Raw genomic sequence first — 13697 nt, 5'->3', positions numbered from 1 at the left:
TGAGGTCCCTTCCAATCCTAACAATTCTGATTGTATGAGTTTGTGCCTTTCAAATTCCTCCAGGGATGGTGATCCCAACACTTCCTTCACCTGGAGAAAGATTTCTTTGCAAGGAAATGGCAGGATGGGTTAGAAAAGGGCACAGTCCCAAGAGTCGTTCAACTCTACTGCTAAGATAAGGCTTGGACAAATTGCATGTGGAAGCTCCTAATGTTTTTTTCTTTTGAGTGCATTAGAGAGATAGGTTGCTGTCTGTAAACTGAGAAATGAGTTGTGAGAAGTGGAATGTGCATGGACTGTGGCCCTCACTGGCATCCATCTCCTTGCTCAGTGTCCCAGCCTGCCTTGTGTGATAGCACAGTTGTTGGTCTCCACCTTTTAAATGGGAAAAAAAAAGGTTGTTGCAGAAATGTCTTGGTTTACCTAGAACCTGCTGCTAAGCACTAGCTCATCATCTGAGTGACATCACCATCCCTGGAGGTGTTCAAAGGATGCTTAGATGAAGTGCTTAGGGACATGGTCTAACAATTGTATACAGGGAGGTGTTAGGTTATGTTTGGACTCGATGAGCTTAAGATCTTTTCCAGATGGGAGATTCTATGATTTTATGATCTTAAAAGGCAAAGAAAAGGATATAGACACTGGGCCCTTCATTGCAAGAAGGACATTGAAGTTCTAGAGTGTCTGCAGTGAAGTGCCTGCAGTACATGGCCTATGAAGAGAGTCTGAGGGACCTGGGATTGCTCAACCTGGAGAAGAGGAAGCTGAGGGGAGAGCTTACCACTCTCTACAACTACCTGAAGGGAGGTTGGAGCGAGGAGAGGGCAGCCTTTTCTCCTTGATATCAAGCTACAGGACCAGTAGAAATGGTTTCAAGCTGCACCAGGGGAGGTTCAGGCTGGATGCTAGGAAATATTTCTTCACAGACAGGGCTCTCAAAGGTTGAAACAGGCTGCCCAGGGCAGTGCTGCAGTCACCATCCCTGGAGGTGTTCCAGCAGCCTGTGGACCTGGCACCTAGGGACATGGTTTAGGATTGACTCTAAACTGGGTCTGAGGTTGGACTGGACGATCTTTGAGGTCTCCTCCAATTGGATGGGTTTTTTTTTGTGATTCTGTGATCAACTTATTGTTCTTGTTCTATAGGAACTTATCTGCTGTTCTCCAAAGGCCAACCAAAAAGGGCAGTTTAGGTATGATGAATTCAATTGTCTAAAGGAGTATTCTTGCTTTAAACACCCATTAATAGCTTGGTCACCACAGCTTAGATTCTAGGTTTTAGTGTATGAATGTGAATAATGCTAATTAATGGTGCTGTCATGATTATATTCCTTTGTACTTGAGTTTGTTCTTCCACCATGAGATCGAAAAGCTCTCTGTTACACTGCACCAAATATTTGTAAATTATAGGAATTTTAACCTCTTGAGGTTGTGTCTCAGATAAGTGTAGTAAGGAGAACGGTTTCCCCAAAGTTCACCCAGAGCCTTGCATTGATTCTCTGCAATACTTAAACACTGGGAAAATGAGGCTGTAGAAAACTTGACTCCCACTTCTACCCAGTAAATTATGGATCTCTTTAGTCCTCATTCTGAATTTCAAGTGATCTTTGAAAAACGTGTATTTGGGAGTCTTCAGATGCGAATAGCGATAATTATATCAATATTATTAATATGCACTATTAAAAGACATAAATCTACATTTGCAAAGCTTTGATGTACTTTCAAAACTGAACTTTTAAATGGAAGTGTATTTTTAAATCATGGATGTGCTACAGAAATCCATAAAGGCTAGCCTCACAAAGATCTGCATGTGCTTAGAGAGATGATTCACATGGCCTTGCTGTGCTGCCCTGGGAGTGCCATAGGAATCTGATAGAGCAGCATCTCATGGAGCAGGCTTGTTCAGCATCTCACACCTTGTTTCTCAAAATGTTTTTGATGTGTTTCTCTCTCTTTGTTGATTCATAGAATGCACTGGGTTGGAAGGGACCTTTAAAGGTCATCTAGTCCATCCCGCTCTCCCTGCAGAAAGCAGGGAGATCCCCAACCAGATCAGGTTGCTCATAGTCCCATCAAGCCTGGCTTTGAGTGTTTCTAGGGATGGGGCCTCCACCACTTCCCTGGGCCACCTGTTTCAGTGTTCCACCGCCCTCATGGTAAAGAATGTAGACTTGTTAAACAGCACTGGTCCCAGTACTGATCTCTGAGGAACACCACTTGTCACTGGTCTCTGCTTGAACATCGAGCTGTGACCTCAGCTCTGAGTGTGAGCATGCAGCCCATTCCCTCTCCACTAAGTGGTCTATCCCTCAAATCCATTTCTCTCCATTTTACAGGTGCAAATAGTCACTGAGTACCTCAGCCTTCTCCATATGTCAAGTAAGCACCAGGAGCTATTTTTTTATGAAGACAAACATTTAGGAATTTTGGGGGAAAAAACCAATCTTTATTCCCTCTATTGTTATATTTATACAGGACTTTTTATGGCATGACAACCTTGAACTATGGAGATTGCCACCTGGAGAAGCTAGGAGATAAATCCACACCAGCTCTTCATGGTGGACTGTAATATCTCTGATAATTTTGCCTTTCAAATCTAGACACCATTGCACTTCTCTCAAAGTTCCACAGGTCTCCTTCCTTTCCCACTGTTGGACAGCAAGGTAAGAGTTGGGTTTCCAGCTTTCTACTTCAATGAACTTCCTGCTTCTAAAGGACTTTCATATTTCACCCTTGTTAGACAGTTCAAACTGGAGCATCATCACTACTCTTGCTTTTCCATTTGGACATTTTAAGAGTCTTACTTAGCTCGTTTAAAAATAATAAAATTGTGACCTTTAGCTGACATTATAAGCCTGCAGTTTGAAGGCTGTGCTTGCATTTTGAGGTTGCTGGCTAACTGAATCAAGACTAGCTGACTGCAATTCTGGATGTTTACCTCCCTTTAATGTTGGTTGGGTTTGTTTGCTTGCTTACTTTTTTTTTTGGGGGGGGGTGGGGTGTGTTTTTTGTTTGGTTTGGTTGTTTGGTGGTTTTTTTCTTTCTGTGAGTTCTAGTCTTAAGGTGTCTGCTTAAGAGTCGCTCCCTGACCTGGTTGTTAAAGGCTGAAAGTTGCTGCCAGAGAAGCAGAAAATTTTGCAGAACAATATCTGTCTCTTTTGCACTAACCACCAACAGCTGGAGAGCAGGCTGCAGAGAGGCAAGAGGATCACATCTCATGGATGCGTGAGCATAAGCTTGAGGCTGAGCAGAGGTTCCATGGGAAAGGTACAGGATTTCTTTTTGTTGCCTTTACTTGAATTTCTCTAATTACATGGCAGGAGGTTTTTTAAATGCTGGTACAAATCTTTGTAGAATATATGAATTTTCATCTGTTGAGTTTATGTGTTGGATAAGTGCAGCAATGTATTTTTTTTGAGTTTATGTGCAGGATAAATGCAGCAATGTATTTTTTACTTTATAGCTGTTTTTGACAAATAGCTGAACAATGCAGCTAAGCAGCAACAGGGAGAGGACCTGGTTGGGGGGGTAGAATCATAGAATTGTTAGGGTTGGAAGGGATCTCAAGGATCATCCAGTTCCAACCCCCCTGCCGTGGGCAGGCACAACTCACAATAGATCAGGTTGCCCAGAGCCATATCCAGCCTGGCCTTAAAAATCTCCAGGGATGAGGTTTCCACCACCTCCCTGGGGAACCTGTGCCAGTGTCTCACCACCAAAAAAAGAATGTTTATAGGTAACAAGAGAGATTTGAGATTTTCCATTGTGACATCAGACCCAGGGGTCACAGGATTCTGCCCTTTTAAATAGAGTTTGTGGGAAGTGCAGCAGCCCAGAGCAGCATCTCGCATTGTAATTGATGGCTCTAAAAGGTGACAGGACAGTGGCCACAACTATCTGCTCTCAGGTCACATGTGGTTGGAAAATGTTTGATCTCCTTCAGAAGGCAAGGAGTGTCCCACAGCCACCTTTATTTCCCCTTCTCTTGCATCTGCTGAAACATCTGGTGGTGGCTGGTGTTGGAGACATGACAGCAGATGTGCTGGGGAACCAGTCTGGCTGACAATAAGAGTTTTTGTGCATCTCTGTGCCGCATAGCATTGGGGGATCTGAAAGTCTTTCATGCTCTGAGCTTTAGGAAGCTGAAATTCTCAGAGCAGGTTTGTGATTGAGTAAACAGCATTTCCTGCTTCAAACTTCAGGAGACATCTTTTTGTGTTGCTTGTGTGCTTATAACCAGTGACTAAAAATTGGGTGGTCTTATAACCTTCACCTTAGATCTTCAGTATTGTAGTGTTAAAGAAAGCCAGGCTTTTTTTCCCCTGCAGTGGTACAGTTTTGCAGAATGCAGTCGTGTGGGAATGGTGTTGACTAGGAACTATTTATTTTAAGAAGGGCAATGGCATCCTGGCCTGGATCAGGAAAAGTGTGGCCAGCAGGAGCAGGGAAGTCATTCTGCTCTCTACTCAGCACTGGTTAGGCCACACCTTGAGTCCTGTGTCCAGTTCTGGGCCCCTCAGTTTAGGAAAGATGTTGAGATGCTGGAAGGTGTCCAGAGAAGGGCAACAAAGCTGGGGAGGGTTTTGGAGCACAGCCCTGTGAGGAGAGGCAGTGGGAGCTAGGGCTGTTTAGCCTGGAGAAGAGGAGGCTCAGGGGAGACCTTATTGCGACCTGAAGGGAGGTTGTAGCCGGGTTGGTCTCTTCTCCCAGGCAACCTGTGACAGAACAAGAGGACAAGTCTCAAGCTGCACCAGGGGAAGTTTAGGCTGGATGCTAGGAAGAAGTTCTTCCCAACAAGAGAGATTTGCCATTGGAATGTGCTGCCCAGGGAGGTGGTGGAGTCACCATCACTGGCAGTGTTTAGGAAGAGCCTGGATGAGGCACTTGGTGCCATGGTTTAGTTGATTGGAAGGTGTTGGGTGATAGGTTGGACTCGATGATTTCAATGGTCTTTTTCAGCCTGGTTAATTCTATTCTATTCTATTTACTCAGGCTGCTTAGTTTTTCTTTCAAGTGAGGTTCTAGATTTTAGCAGTTGCATCTTCTCTGGAAAAAAAAAAAAAAACAAGCAAGTTATTTAGGGAGAAGGTGCAGAATATAGCAAATTTGCAGAGGAGAAAGGGGGAAAAAAAAAAACCCTCCACAACCCAAAATCAACCAAACACAAACCAGGGGAAAAAAAAAAAAAAAGAAAAAAAGGAAAACAAAAAAAACCCACCCAACAACCACACACAAGTTGGAAGGGCTTAGAATAAATTATTGCATGTCATTCTGTGGGAAAATCTTCCCGTACGGATGCTGTGCCGTTCACAACGTGAGTGCCAGATCCACTCAGCTCTGCTTTGCACTTCTGTCACCCTTATCACTCATGAGACGATACTCTTCTGCTGTAAGTGCTACCCCCAGCAGCATGTATTCATTTATAGGACTTGCATACTTATGCTGAAGCCAGGCACCCAAGAGGCTCAGGATGAATTGACAGTATAGGCAGATGCTTTCAGCAAAGAAACCAGGATGTTAAAAAGAGCTTCGGCGTGGTTATTGTTTTGCCAGGCAAACCCATGTACTTGTCATCAAGGTGTTCAGCAGGATTTCAGGCTCGTTGTACAAGCTGAATACAAGAGCTGTAATCAAGAGTTACATCATTTGGTGAGACAAGACCTTGAGGAATACAGCAAAGGGAAATGTGCATAATTAGAACAGTTCAGCTACAAGGGAAAAGAGGCTTTCATAGTGTTAGAAACACAGCTGAAACACGCAGTCTCCATTGCCCTGTCATCAGGCATTAGATGCTATAGATGTCACTGGGCCAGGGGGACCTCAGGATCTAGAGAAGGAGTATGGGGTTTCCCCCTTCCAAGCTTCCCAACTCTCAGGGATCCATCTGAGGTGACTGCTGAGCCATGAGGTCTCTCTGTGGACCAAGACCAAACTGGAGAATTAAAATAAGGTCAGGAACTAAAAAACTTACTTTGAAAAAAGCAATTTGCCATAGAATCATAGAACCAACATGGTTGGAAAAGACCTCAAAGATCATCAAGTCCAACCTATCACCCAAGACCTCATGACTACTAAACCATGGCACCAAGTGTCACATCCAATCCCTTTTTGAACATCTCCAGGGACAGTGACTCCACCACCTCCCTAGGCAGCACATTCTAACAGTTAACAAACCCTCTCTATGAAGAACTTTCTTCTCACCTCCAGCCTAAACTTCCCCTGGTGCAGTTTGAGACTGTGTCCTCTTGTTCTGGTGCTGGTTACCTGGGAGAAGAGACCAACACCCACCTGGCTACAACCTCCCTTCAGGCAATTGTAGAGAGCAATAAGGTCACCCCTGAGCTTCCTCTTCTCCGGGCTAAGCAACCAGCTCCCTCAGCCTCTCCTCACAGGGCTGTGCTCCAAACCCCTCCCCAGCCTTATTGCCCTTCTCTGGACAGGTTCAAGAGTCTCAATGTCCTTCTTAAATTGAGGGGCCCAGAACAGGACACAGTACTCAAGGTGTGGCCTAACCATTTAACTTGATGGTTGAAGAGCAGTGAGAAAGAAGAGCATGACCAATTCTCCTTCCTCCTCCAAATTCCCATGAAGGAAGGGCTTGATGTGGAGAGAGAGACCAATTGTGACAGCCATGGTGACAGGGAACCCAGCGTAGGACAGCCAGGGCCAACGTTGGTGCTTCCCACGGTGCTTTCCACACCAAGTTTGTTGCCAAAATGCTTCCTAGAAATTTCACTCTTGGGGGGGAGTAGAAGGAAAAAAAAAGTTCTGTAGTGACACTGCCTCTGAGTATGCAACATCCAGCCTGCTTTATTTATATTTTTCACAAAATATTTATCACTGCCATAGTGATAACTAACCTAAAAAAAGAGACCACGTTTCAAAGCAATTTGACCTTCCCTAGACCCCATCTAGAGACATCTCTATTCTTGCACGTGTATTATTGGCAAATGATTTGCATTTTTTGAGTTTGTAGAGCAAAATGTTCAACATCTCAGGGATTCTCGAGCCATGGGAGGCTGCTTTCCACCCAGCACTAAGTAGGTTACCAGACAAAGCTTCATTTTTAGGTGTCAAATATATTGCAACTATCTCTGGACCTTAATGCGAAGTGAATGAATAACATTGCTCCTCTTAGTCTTTTTCATTATCCTTTTTATTACAACCCAAAAGCTGGCAGTTGTTGCTGTGTCTAAGTGGGCGACTTCCAAGGAACACCATACAGTGAGCTCTGCAAGAAGGGACTTGAGTGCAGCTGCAGAGCTGATGCGCCACCAGGATTCTATCACCAACTGGCATCACTGGTTCTGGTTCTTCAGATGAGACTATGGCTGGAGCCCTACCTCTCAAAGCAAGCTGTGCAGATGAGTGATTGATTTAATGATAATATAACTCCCCCCCCCCCCCCCCCCAGTTAGACACTTTTTTTGACTGAGGCTGCTGGCTGAGTGCTGCTGGGTGCTGTGGAACGTGAGCAGCACTATGAATATCAGGAATGCTAATAATGGGGTCCCATTTCTAACTTGGGAACAAGAGTTTCATGGTGTGCACATAACTTCCATGGGCAAGCATTCCTCATGTCTTGCTGGATGCAGGGTGTGGCTCTGTGTGAATAACCCCAGTCCTTTAAAAGAGGACTGGAAGACAGTCAAAGAATTGTTTCTTTGCCAACATCCTTAGTGTGTGTGTGGGGTGACAGGCTCAGGTTTTAATCCTGCAAATGATTCCTGTGCAGTGAAGGAGGTAAATATAGAGTGGAATTTGAGATCTAGGTCATCTTTGGGTTTTGGGTGTTTGTTTGTTGCTGTGGTTATTTTTGAGGTTGATGTTGTTGGTTTTTTGCTCATTTGTTGTTTTCCTTTTTCTCAAAAAAGGGGTTAATGAATTTATCAGAATTTTCCCTGGAAATGTTTGACAATTATGTTACTTGTTAATAAGGCACTAATTGACTCCTGGCTGTTCAATATGGAGTGTTAAAGCCAATAGCATAGGTCAGAGGAAAGCTATCAAAAGACCTCATGTATGAGCATCTGCATATTTGATTTTCCTTGTGCCAGATTCTTGGCTATCACTGTCTTAGGGATACCTAAGAGGGTCACAGTTGTCATAAGCCTGTCTTAACTGGGTGCTTCAGGATTGTCCTAGGATGGTATTGAGCCAATCTAAAGGCTTTCTTGTGCCAAGTATGCAGCAGAGAGCGGAAGAGGGAGAAGGAATGTGTGGTATTCCCTCTCTCTTTCTGGCACAATTGTCCCGATGGTCCTGTTTCAGCTGGTGGAATCGAGACTAGCCCTGTGGCTCTGCTACAGCAGACGAAGCTCCTTTTTCTGACCCTTATATGGCACCCAGCTGCACCAGGACCACTGGGGTCTGCAGCTCCTTTTCTTCTTTGCTTTCCTCAGTCTCAAGGAGCACAGATTTGATGTGGTTAGGAATCTGGCCTTATATTTTAAAACTCCAAGCAAATATGTTAATAATAACTAAACTGACAGTCACTTTTGCTTCTGTACAGTATGTCTTTAATGTGATTACTACCCTTAACATTTAAAGGAACTTTGACAGTTATGTAATCCCTTCAACATTTAAGTTACAACAGGAATTTATTATTAAGTGCAGTGGCTGGAAATGGAGAACTTTTTTTTTCCTCATTCACACTATAAACAGTTAGGTTGGGTTAGTAATCCTGCTTGTCAGACTCGCTCACTGTTTGCTATTAATCAGCAGGTTTATGAAAGGTGCAATGGGAGGCAGAAATGAATGGTGAAGAAGCTGTAAACCTTGGTTCTATAAAATCAGACTCTATTCAATTCTTACGTTCACAGCATTTCTTGCAGTGACCATAAGACGTAGGAGACAGAAAGTGCTGCAGCACCAGAACAAGGGGACACAGTCTCAAGCTGTGCCAGGGGAGGTTTAGGCTGGATATTAGGAACAAGTTCTTCCCAGCAAGAGAGATTGCCCATTGGAATGTGCTGCCCAGGGAGGTGGTGGAGTCACCATCACTGGAGGTGTTTAGGAAGAGCCTGGATGAGGCACTTGGTGCCATGGTTTAGCTGATGTGATTACATGGTGTTGGGTGATAGGTTGGACTGGATGATATCGACGGTCTTTTCCAACCTGGTCTGGTCTGGTCTGGTCTATTCTATTCTATTCTATTCTGCCTTACCTGTCTTTTGATAAACATATATTTAATTTCTCATTACATGAATGTATTAGTAGAGAGTGATGAAAGCCAAGAGGTTTTGGAGAACATTTCTAGGTTGTTTTGTAGAGCATGGTGGTTTTTTTTTTCAGACTATTGTATAGATCAAGCGTGATACAACCTAGCAAAACACTTAAGGATCAAATATTACATGACAAAATGAATTGCAGCTCCTTCTGGTGCTTATCCACTATTGAAATCATGTGCAAATCACTGCACCTGAATATTTCTACCTAATTTGTAGGTTGTTATCTTTGAGCAACATAATTAATTTTGGTATCTTGCAAAGCAGGGTTGCACTGCAGGTTTGGTTTTGTTGTTATTATTTTTTAACACTTCTGAATCAGTAATAAGTGTTTGTGCAGCTCGTAGAAAGGAGCCAGCTTCTTCGGTTGCAAATGTCACCCTGCAAGATCTTGAGATGATCAAAGTGAAAATGACAGCATTGTAGCACAAGATGTCTTGAAACAGTGCATAATAAATTATCATGATTGGTTAATGAACATACATGATTAATGAAACAAAATATAGGCATATAATAAAGGCTTTTCTTGTAAGTGTCAGTCACTTTTCTTGTTCAAGTGCTTCCAGATCCATGCCTTATAAACCTAACATAATAGTTGACACACATCCATATGTATCTAGTGATATATAGTGATGAAATCAAATTGCAGTGTATGACCCCTCCATTAAAAGTGAAATTAAAGTTTAATGCAATATTTTACATCACAGGATGTTAGGGGTTGGAAGGGACCTCTGAAAACCATGGAGTGCAACTCCCCTGCCAGAGCAGGACCATAGAATATAGAACAGGTTGCACAGAACACATCCAGATGGGTTTTGAAAGTCTCCAGAGAAGGAGACTCTACAACCCCTCTGGGCAGCCTGTTTCAGTGCTCTGTGACCCTCACAGTGAAGAAGTTCCTCCTCATCTTGAGGTGGAACCTCCTGTGCTATAGTTTCCATCCATTACTTCTTGTCCTATCACAGGGTGCAACTGAGCAGAGCCTGTCCCCTCCCTCCTGACACCCAGGCCGCAGTTGTTTATAAACATTTATTAAATCCCCTCTCAGTTTTCTCCTCTCCAGACTGAAAAGCCCCAGGGCTCTCAGCCTCCCCTCACAGAGCAGTGCTCCAATCCCTCAATCAACCTGGTAACTCTCTGTTTCTACAGCAAGGTTTGTTTCAAGTTATTATTCACACCCCCCCCACCCACCCTTTGTAGTTCAATCCTTCTTGTTATGGTTTTGTTTTGGGCTTAGGAAAAAAGCTCCTCTGAATGACAGAAGTCTTTGTTAAACTATGCATCTCTTTCAATGATCACATTTAGAGCAGCATTGCATTAGGTTTTTAAATGCTCATGTCTAAAATTAGTGTTTGCTCATTGTAGGATCAAAAGTGTCAAAGAATCTGCATCACTGCCTCATTATCAATCACTGTGATATTTTTGGAGAAGCCATTTGATTTGCATCGTTGGACCTCCCACCTAGCATCACAGAAGGCTGAGCATCAAGAAAATTAACTTTTGTCACTCAAACCAAATTGGGCTGAGGCACTCTTGCCAGAAGAGCTAACGTTCCTGCAAGTAGGATGGCTGAGCCCTGGAAATGTTCAAACCACCTATTGGAGGGCAGAACAAATTAATTAATCCTCTTCTGGCGGGGGATGTCCCAGAGGGTTCCTTATGTCTCAGATAAAACCCTACAGGAAGACAACTGGTCAGCCACTGACAACACAATGGAAAGGCTGTGATCCAACAGGAGGTGCAGAGTGATGGTGGACCAGACTCTGACTCACAGAGTCATGACGTGTTTTGGGTTGGAAGGGACCTTTAAAAGTCATCCAGTCCCCACCCCCTGCAGTGAGCAGGGATGCCTGCAACTAGAGCAGGATGCTCAGAGCCCTGAAAAACTGGACCTGGTATACTGTAAGGGATGAGGCATCTGCCACCTTTACAAGTGTTTCAGCATCTTCATTGCAAAAAGGTCTTCCTTCTATCTAGTCTAAGTCTTCCACTTTTAGTTTAAAACCATCAGCCCTTGTCTTGTCGCAACAGGCCCTGCTCAAAAGTCTGTCTCCCTCTTTCTTATTGGCCCCTTTAACTACTGAAAGGCCACAAGAAGGTCTCCCCTGAGCCTTCTCTTCTCCAAGCTGAACAATTCCAACTCTCTCAGCCTGTCCTCACAGCAGAAGGGTCCCAGCCTTCCCAGCATTGCTGTGGCCTCCTCTGGCCCCACTCCAACAGGTTCATGCCTCTGCTGTGCTGACGACTCCAGAGCTGGCCCCAACACTGCAGGTGGGGTCTCATCAGAGCAGAGCAGAGGGGCAGAACCCCTCTCTTCACCTGCTGCCCACACTGCTTTGGATACAGCCCAGGATGTGGCTGACTTCTAGGCTGCAAGCACACATTGCTGGCTCACATCCAGTATTTCATACATCAGTACCCCCAAGTCTTTCTCAGCAGGGCTGCTCTCAGTGTGCAAAGCTGTGCTCAGCTGCGGCTCACCTGCAGAAGCCTTGAAGCTGTGATTTAGTGTTCAGACACTCGTTGCTGAGTTCCCTGTTGCTCTGGAGGAAGTTGCTGGAGCTCTTTGCAGAGTACAACATACCTCTCATCTCCTGCCAGCTCTGCAGAGCGGAGCAGTTCCTTGTGGTAGGATCACCACCCTCATCGCTTCCTTCCTTGCTTACCAAGCAGGAGATGCTCTCCTTCCAACATCTGGAGGTCTGTTGTGCAGCATGGGGTGTCTGGGGTTCACACGCTCCCCTTCTCCCCTGAATCCCATTTCAGCCATGCTGTGAACTTTTCCTAGTGAAACCCAGCATGGATGGCTGTCCTTGCTGCCAAACAAGCCACCACAGCAAGGCAATAAAAAAGCAAGAAGTCCCAGCCTTCCTACAGGGTCTCTTTATTGTTGGAGGTCGTGTTAGCCAGAGCCAGGGGAGGTGGATATGTCTTGCCTGGCTTCATTCTGCCTTGCTGTGAATCCACACACGACACAAAGTGTATTTTTTTTGTTTGTTCTGAGCATTTTAGCAAAAGGATCAATTCTGGTGAGTTTTACTGACTCTGAAACATTTTGTATAGTTTTAAGGAAAAAAAGTGAGGATTTAATCTCTGGCATCCATATCTTACTTTTTATAAATAGCAGCTTATCACCCAGTTATCATTAATTTTCCCCTCTCCTCCCACATTTAGAATTGTAGAATCCTTGGAAACATTCAACCCTCTTTGCCAAGGCAGAATAAATTAATTAATCCTCTTCTGGGTGATGTCCCAGAGCTTCCCTTATGTCTCCGATGAATCCCGACAGGAAGACAACTGATTGCCTACAGCCACTAAAATGAAAGGGCTCTGATGCAGCCAGAGGTGCAGAATGGTGGCAGTAGGGTGAACCAGATTCTTGCTTGCACTGTCACAGAATCATGGAATGTTTTGGTTTGGAAGGTGCTGTTAAAGCTCAACTAGTGCAACCCTCCTGCAGTAAGCAGGGACATCTGCAACTACTGCCAGTTGCTCGGAGCCCCATCCATCCTGAAATGGGAGATGTCCAGGGGTGGGCCATCTACCAGCTCTCTGGGCAATCAATTTGCTTGAGGTGCTTTTTTACTGTGCTTTAACTATACATGATATTGGCATCTGAAGATATGTGCATGGTGCATTCGTTCCTCCTCTCCCTCATGAATCCATTCAGTAGCCTGTGGGTATGTCCCTCAAAGAACCATGGGATTGTTTCAGTTGAAAGAGACCATTGAGTTCAGCCATTGACCTAACACCAGCATGGCCACTAAGCCATGTCTCAGAATGCCATGTCATAGAATCATAGAATGCTTTGGGTTGGAAAGGGCCTTTCAAGGTCAAACTCCCCCTACAGTAACCACAGGCATACCAACTAGATCAGGTTGCTCAGAGCCCCATCAAGCCTGACTTTAAATGTCTCAAGAAACGGGGCCTCCAACACCTCCCTGGGCAACCTGTTCCAGTGTTCCCCCACCCTCATTTCTTTGGTAACATCTCCAGGGACATTGACTCCACCACCCCCCTGGGCAGCCTGTTCCAATGTCAGACCCACTCTTTCAGTAAAGAAATTATTCCTAATGTACAGGCTAACCCTCCCCTGGTACAATTTCAGGCCATTTCCTCTCATTCTGGCACTAGATAGTAGGGAGAAGAGACCAGCCCCCACCTTGCTTCCACCTCCTGTCAGGTAGCTGAGGTCTCCCCTCAGCCTTCTCTTCTCCAGACTAAACAACCCCACCTCACTCAGCAGCTCCTCACAAGTCTTGTTCTCCAGACCCTCCACCGTACTTACTGAAAGGTTTTGGTGCTATCTGTATTCATAATAGGAACAACAGGAATTTTTTTGTGTACTTCTGGGGTTTTTGTTTGCTTCTTTGGGATTTGCAGTTTGGCACAGGATTCACCTGGGTCTTTTTTCCTTTCTTTCCTCACTGGTGAATTTAATACAACAAAGCCTTCAAAGAACTGAAGAAAC

Source organism: Melanerpes formicivorus, unplaced genomic scaffold (genome assembly GCF_026170545.1).
Source record: "Melanerpes formicivorus ecotype bairdi unplaced genomic scaffold, bMelFor1.0.p_v2 SCAF_41, whole genome shotgun sequence".
Lineage (NCBI taxonomy): Eukaryota > Metazoa > Chordata > Aves > Piciformes > Picidae > Melanerpes > Melanerpes formicivorus.
The sequence above is the reverse complement of the archived record's forward strand: the minus strand, read 5'-3'. Positions refer to the sequence as shown.